Genomic DNA, 7640 nt, shown 5'->3' with positions numbered 1-7640 from the left:
GATGTTCAAGCTGGTTTTAGAAAAGGCAGAAGAACCAGAGATCAAATTGCCAACATCCACTGGATCATGGAAAAAGCAAGAGAGTTCCAGAAAAACATCTATTTTCTGCTTTATGCCAAAGCCTTTGTGTGGATCACAATCAACTGTGGAAAATTCTGAAAGAGATGGGAATACCAGACCACCTAACCTGCCTCTTGAGAAACCTGCATGCAGGTCAGGAAGCAACAGTTAGAACTCGGCAGGGAACAACAGACTGGTTCCAAATAGGAAAAGGAGTACATCAAGGCTGTCTATTGTCATCCTGCTTATTTAACTTATATGCAGAGTACATCATGAGAAACACTGGACTGGAAGAAGCACAAGCTGAAATCAAGATTGCCAGGAGTAATATCAATAACCTCAGATATGCAGATGACACCACCCTTATGGCAGAAAGTGAAGAGGAGCTAAAAAGCCTCTTGATGAAAGTGAAAGAGGAGAGTGAAAACGTTGGCTTAAAGCTCAACATTCAGAAAACGAAGATTATGGCATCTAGTCCCAAAACTTCATGGGCAATAGATGGGGAAACAGTAGAAACAGTGACAGACTTTATTTTCTTTGCCCCCCAATCATGGCTGATGGTGATTGCAGCCAAGAAATTAAAAGACACTTACTCCTTTGAAGAAAAGATGTGACCAACATAGATAGTATATTCAAAAGCAGAGACATTACTTTGCCGACTAAGGTCCCTCTAGTCAAGGCTATGGTTTTTCCTGTGGTCATGTATGGATGTGAGAGTTGGACTGTGAAGAAAGCTGAGCACTGAAGAATTGATGCTTTTGAACTGTGGTGTTGGAGAAGACTCTTGAGAGCCCCTTGGATTGCTAGGAGATCCAACCAGTCCATTCTGAAGGAGATCTGCCCTGGGTGTTCTTTGGAAGGAATGATGCTAAAGCTGAAACTCCAGTACTTTGGCCACCTGATGCGAAGAGTTCACTCATTGGAAAAGACCCTGATGCTGGGAGGGATTGGGGGCAGGAGAAGGGGACGACCGTGGATGAGATGGCTGGATGGCATCATGGACTCGATGGATGTGAGTCTGAGTGAACTCTGGGAGATGGTGATGGACAGGGAGGCCTGGCGTGCTGCAATTCATGGGGTCGCAAAGAGTCGGACACAACTGAGTGACTGAACTGAACAGCTTTCTTCACAGTCCAACTCTCACATCCATACATGACCACTGGAAAAACCATAGCCTTGACTAGACTGAACTTTGTTGATAAAGTAATGTCTCTGCTTTTTAATATGCTGTCTAGGTTGGTCATAACTTTCTTTCCAAGCAAGGAGTAAACTTCTTTTAACTTCATGCTATAGTCACCATCTTCAGTGCTTTTGGAGCCCAGAAAAATAAAGTCTGCCAACATTTCCACTGTTTCCCCATCTATCTGCCATGAAGTAATGGGACCAGATGCCATGATTTCAGTTTTCTGAATGTTGCGCTTTAAGCCAACTTTTTCACTCTCCTCTTTCACTTTCATCAAGAGGTTTTTAGTTCCTCTTCACTTTCTGCCATAAGGGTAGTGTCATCTGCATATCTGAGGTTATTGATATTTCTCTCAGCAATTTTTATTCCAGCTTGTGCTTCCTCCAGCCCAGCGTTTTCCATGATATACTCTGCATAGAAGTTAAATAAGCAGGGTGACAATATACAGCCTTGATGTACTGCTTTCCTTATTTGGAACCAGCCTGTTGTTCCATGTCCATTTCTAACTGTTGCTTCCTGACCTGCATACTAGTTTCTCAACAGGCAGGTTAGGTGGTCTGGTATTCTCATCTCTTTCAGAATTTTCCACAGTTTATTTTGACCCACACAGTCAAAGCCTTTGGCATAGTCAATAAAGCAGAAATAGATATTTTTCTGGAACTCTTGCTTTTTCGATGATCCAGCAGATATTCACAATTTGATCTCTGATTCCTCGGCCTTTTCTAAAACCAGCTTGAGTATCTGGAAGTTCATGGTTCACGTATTGCTGAATCCTGGCTTGGAGAATTTTAAGCATTACTTTACTAGCTTGTGAGATGAGTGCAATTGTGTGGTACCTTGAGCATTCTTTGGCACTGCCTTTCTTTGGGATTGGAATGAAAACTGACCTTTTCCAGTCCTGTGGCTACTGCTGTTTTCCAAATGTGTTGGCATATTGAGTGCAACACTTTCACAGCATCATCTTTTAGGATTTGAAATAGTTCAACTGGAATTCCATCACCTCCACTAGATTTGTTCGTAGTGATGCTTCCTTAAGCCGACTTGACTTCACTTTCCAGGATGTCTGGCTCTAGGTGAGTGTGTGTGATCACACCATCGTATTTACTCTGCAGATATAAATTAGTACCTTCTATATTGATGAGATTCTGTGATTCGGTGTCATCCTTCTCTTTTTGGCATAGTGAGAGAGGCACCTTTACGATGGAGGTGTCTGTTACAAAGATCCATTTCCCTTACAAAAGCATAACTTCTCTATTTTCAGAAAATCTTCTGCATCTTCTTTCTCAGAATAATCAGTTCAAGATACACACTCTAGTATCCTTCATTTGTTTTGGTAAATTTCTTTCACTTAATCACTTACAGGGCTCTTTCCATCTGAAGTATTTAATCATTTTTAGGTCAGAGAAACTTTCTTCCATGTTCTATTTTTTTCCATGCCTCTCTCTGTCTTCTTCCTCTGGAGCCCCTCTCAGTTTACTGTGGACTTCCCAGACATAATTATATGACTTTAAAAATTTCCAAGTTTTTGTCCTTTTATATAGTTTGAAGATTATTCCTGTGTTTGCTTCTTCAGCTGAAATAATTAATTTTCAGCCTAAAACCTTTTATACTATATAGTCTATCAATGTCTTGATTTTGGAAATGAGATATGTAATTTCATTATATATATATATATAATGTTCTTTTCCATTATAGATATTACAAGATATTGACTATAGTTTCCTATACTATCAGTGGGTCCTAGTCATTTAATTTTATTGATAGTTATAGTAGTGTGATGCTTCCCTCGTAGCTCAGATGGTAAAGAATCTGCCTGTAATTCAGGAGACCAGGGTATGATCCCTGGATTGGGAAGATCCCCTGGAGAAGGGAATGGCAACTCACACCAGTATTCTTGCCTGGAAAGTTAAGTTCCATGGACAGAAGAGTCTGGTGGGCTGCAGTCCATTGAGTCAAAAGGAGTCAGACATGACTGAGCAACTAACACTTTCATAGCGTTTTGTATCTGCTAATCCCATTGCCAATTTATCCCTCACCCACTTTTCCCTGTGGTAACCATAAGTTTGTTTTCTATATATGTAAGTCTATTCTATTTCATACCTAAGTTCATTTATATTATTTTTTGCTTCCTGGAGTGGCTCAAACAGTAAAGAATCTGCCTGCAACGTGGGAGACCTGGGTTGATCCATGGGTGGGGAAGATCCCCTGGAGAAGGAAATGGCAACCCACTCCAGTATTCTTGCCTTAAGTAACCTGTTGTGCTTGATATGTATATAAGCCTACTTCTGTTTTGTAAGTTCATTTGTATTATCTTTTAGATTCCATATATAAGTAATATCATAAAATGTTTGTCTTCCTCTGACTTAGTATGCTAATCTCAAGGTTCATATTGCTGAAGAGGCCTTATTTCATTCTTTTTTAGAAAAATCATTGCTTCTTTATCATAGCAGCCTTTTATCCTTTTCCTTCTTTTTCTTCTTTTTTCTTCCTCCTTCTCCTCTTCCTCATCCACTTACTCCTCATTTTCCTTCTTTGAAAGACTCTCCAATCTCAGAATGTAGTAATTATAATTATCAGATGTTTTATTTTTATGAAATCTTAAAGTTTCCTCCGAAATTACCTTTGCTCTTTCTGGGATTTGGTATCTATTCTATATAACATTATATATATATAATGTTCTTTTCCATTATAGATATTGATGATATACAAGATATTGACTATAGATACTACGCGATATTGACCTTTTTGTTTCCTTCAGATGTTTAGTGATTCTTAGTTGTTTGTTTACATAGATAAAGATTTAGTTTATTTCTAGTAGTTGGTGTCTATTTCTACAGGGCCAATGAGAATTCTATTCTTCTGAAAGTGAAAACAAATTTTATTGAGTGTAAAGGAAAGGTAAATTCTTGCAGCCATAGGGAAGGAGAAAACTTTTCTTGATCCTCTAAGAGTCCCTAGGTGGGTCTAAAATTAGAATTGCCAAAGAGGGATAAACAAGAGAAAAACATACAAATTATTTAATGAAAGTTTTACGAGATGTAGGAACCATTATAAGGAAATAAAGACTTAAAGAAATGGTTAAACCTGAGTGTTTTCATGCTAGGTTTGATGAGGAGTGGAATATTGTGATGAATTATAATAGGACAAGGAGTAGGAGGTAAGTGTAGCTAAGTGGGGGAACCTTAGAAAGACCTGTTCATTTGGATATTTCTTGGCATTCTCCCCATTTTAGAGATAAGGTTGTTTCTTTCTTCCAGGTATAGAGAGGGCATCTCTCATGGGAAAGTCTTAGGATATGCTTCAGGGGAGAAGAGTGGGAGAAATTCAGAGACATTGCTGCCTTTTCTGTTTTCTCAAATTTCTTCATGTTAAAATATCCGGTATGCCAAGATGCTGTATGGTGGAGTACTATGTTTTGAACCCTATCACAATGTGGTCAATTTTCCTTCAAAGCAAAGGTCACAAACTACCCATTGTCACAACCACTGGGAAATTTCATATGAATTTAATGATTTCAACTTTTTTCTTAGAAAGTATGATGCTCTAGAAAATCCAGGCCAGTTTGCTGAATGTAAATGTCTGGCTTGAACTGAGTTGAGTCTGTCCTTGAGATGTGGTCCATGCTTCTGTTGGTCACAGTCCCCACTGCTCCCTAGTCTGCTTCTTTTCTAGGCCCCTACTCCTCTCACTGGGGACAAGTCTAGTGTTCTTTTGGGAATGTCTATTCTTTGGAAGAGTTTTTTCCTTCCAAATTATAATAACAAAATACTAATGAATTATAATATTATCAGCTGTTACTATATAAAGACTTATTATTTGGGAGGCATTATAAAAAGTATTTACTATTATAGTTAGTCCTAACAGCTTCCAAGCTGAAGAGTTGATCAGTATTTTAGTGATACCATTTTTCAGATGTGAAATAGGAGACCAAAAGTGGGGGGAAGAGTTGGCTTATGATAACACTGTTGGCTCAGATGGTAAAGAATATGCCTGAAATGCAGGAGACCCAGGTTCAGTCCCTGGGTTGGGAAGTTCCCCTGGAGAAGGGAATGGCTAATCACTCCAGTATTCTTGCCTGAAAAATCCCATGGATAGAGGAACCTGGTAGGCTACAGTCCATGGGATTGCAAAGATTCAGACATGACTGAGTGGCTAACACTTTCACTTTCAACACTGTTGAGTAGTAGGAGAGGGAGCATTTTAAATGCAGGTCATTTGATACCAACTCTTGGGCCCTTAACCACTACATCAAGTTGTCTTTCTATTCAGGATTATTGCTTCCTTTCTGTTTTTCTATATTTGCAATATAGCTTTTTAGAAATTGCACTCTGCTTTATGTGTGGTTGACAGCTTTCCTAGTTTTTCCAAGCTGAAGTTTGTCTTTATGGGGGCGCCCATTGGAAGTGAAGCTTGATCAGTTACACAAATTGATGTCTCTGTTTCTAATTAAACAAACTTCTTGATGGTAAGGAGTTTGTCTCTTGTGTCTTTAGATCCTTGACACTCATCACCATGCCTGGTTCGTAATGAGACATTCCACACATGTCTAATTTGAAAACAGCTCCCTTTGTTTCTTTCATCTTTCTGAATGACAAAGAGAAATGTTTTATAAGATAGATATGTTATATACAGACTTTCCAGGTGGCACTAGTGGTAAAGACTCTACCTTCCAATACAGGAGACTTAGATCTGATCCCTGGTTCATAAAGATCCCCTGGAGTAGGAAATGTCACCTTACTCCAGTATTTTTGCCTGCAAAATTCCATGGACAGAGAAGTCTGTCAGGCTACAGTCCATGGGGCTGCAAGGAGTTGGACATGACTGAGCAACTAAAAAACATGTTATATACTGTTAAAACAAATCTTTTCAGATCATTTAAATCAAACCATATTTTTTTGAACTTTAATACTCTCATTTAGGCTATGAATTCAATTACATATCCACTTGAGTATCTAGTTATATATAGTTCACACATATATTTCAAATATATATATTTCTCCTTTCATTTAATAAAAATGTATTGATCAGGTGATCTATGTAAAGCAATTATTATTGTTGGCCCTGGAAGAAAGGAGCTCACAATCTAATAACGGACAGAAAACCTTTACAGAAATAATTATGATGGACATTAAAATGCACAAGGAGAGAACAAATAAAGAGCTCTGGAAATTCTAGAGAGGGGTATTGGAAAGGCACTGAAAACCTAATATTTATTAGATGGATCTTGAAGAATAGGAAGAAGCTGAATATGTGGTGGTTCATTGATTTTCTGTAAAGTATTTCTATTAATATATTTATATATTAATATATTTATATATGTATAAATATGTATTATAAACATATAATACATAGATATTTGTTATATTTGTATGTATCTGGGTGATGTTCACATACCTACATGAATTTTCTTTTTAACGCTGATCCTCTATTCAAAGAGTTTCATTTAGAGGTATCAAATGCTATGAGAATCCTCAAAAAGACAGCTTAATGACTCCTCTCAGGCATTGACTAATTCAGGACTACAGTTATTTTTTTAAGTTTAATGCAGTTAATATTTCAGTATGTTTTCTAAACGTCAAGTATGTATGTGTGTATAAAAAGTATATAAAATTACTTTCAAATCTATTGCTTTCTTCTATAGCAAAATAGTGATACTGTTTTATCAATTTGAGTCTTAGATTATTGCTTTCTTCATGCTGTTAAATCATACTTTTTCTTAACACATTTTTTTTTTGTTTTACTTCCAATACCAGATATGTTGTAGTGGAAGAATTTTTATAGACAAGGGCCTTAAATCACCTCTGAAGTGTACAATTAGAAGCACTGTTAATATAATTAGGTTGAAGTTTTCCCTCTTGACATTAGTATGTGAAAGTGAAAGTTGCTCAGTCATGTCTGACTCTTTGTGACCCCATGGGCTACGGTCTTCAAATATCTTTATTCAGAAGGAGCATTCACCATGATTGTAGTTCATCTCTCTTTTTAAGCAAGCCCTGTGGCTGCATCATCCCAGTGGTCCATTAATCTCTTATTTCATTACCCTGAAATTGTGTTGGTTATAAGTAATCATAAACTGTCAGCTTCGAAAAGCTAACATTTGTTAGCTTCATAGGCATGAAAAAACTAGTGATAAGTGAGGTTGTTAAAAAGTCAAATTAAATGTTAATTGATGCAAGGGCACAGAGTAGTAGGGCATTTAAGAGTTTAGATGTGGGCACTACATTTATCAGACTTGACAAATTATCCTGAAGAGTTTACATAGATATCTGCCTTTATATTTTCCTCCATCACCATTTTCCACATAAGCAAGTGACAATTCAAACACAGTTAAAATACCGCTCCTGCCAAGTGTTTACATAGACTCACATGAAGCCATAGGCAAGATTCTGATTTTATT

The sequence above is a fragment of the Capricornis sumatraensis genome, chromosome 1 (genome assembly GCF_032405125.1).
Source record: "Capricornis sumatraensis isolate serow.1 chromosome 1, serow.2, whole genome shotgun sequence".
Lineage (NCBI taxonomy): Eukaryota > Metazoa > Chordata > Mammalia > Artiodactyla > Bovidae > Capricornis > Capricornis sumatraensis.
Note: the sequence above shows the minus strand (reverse complement) of the source record.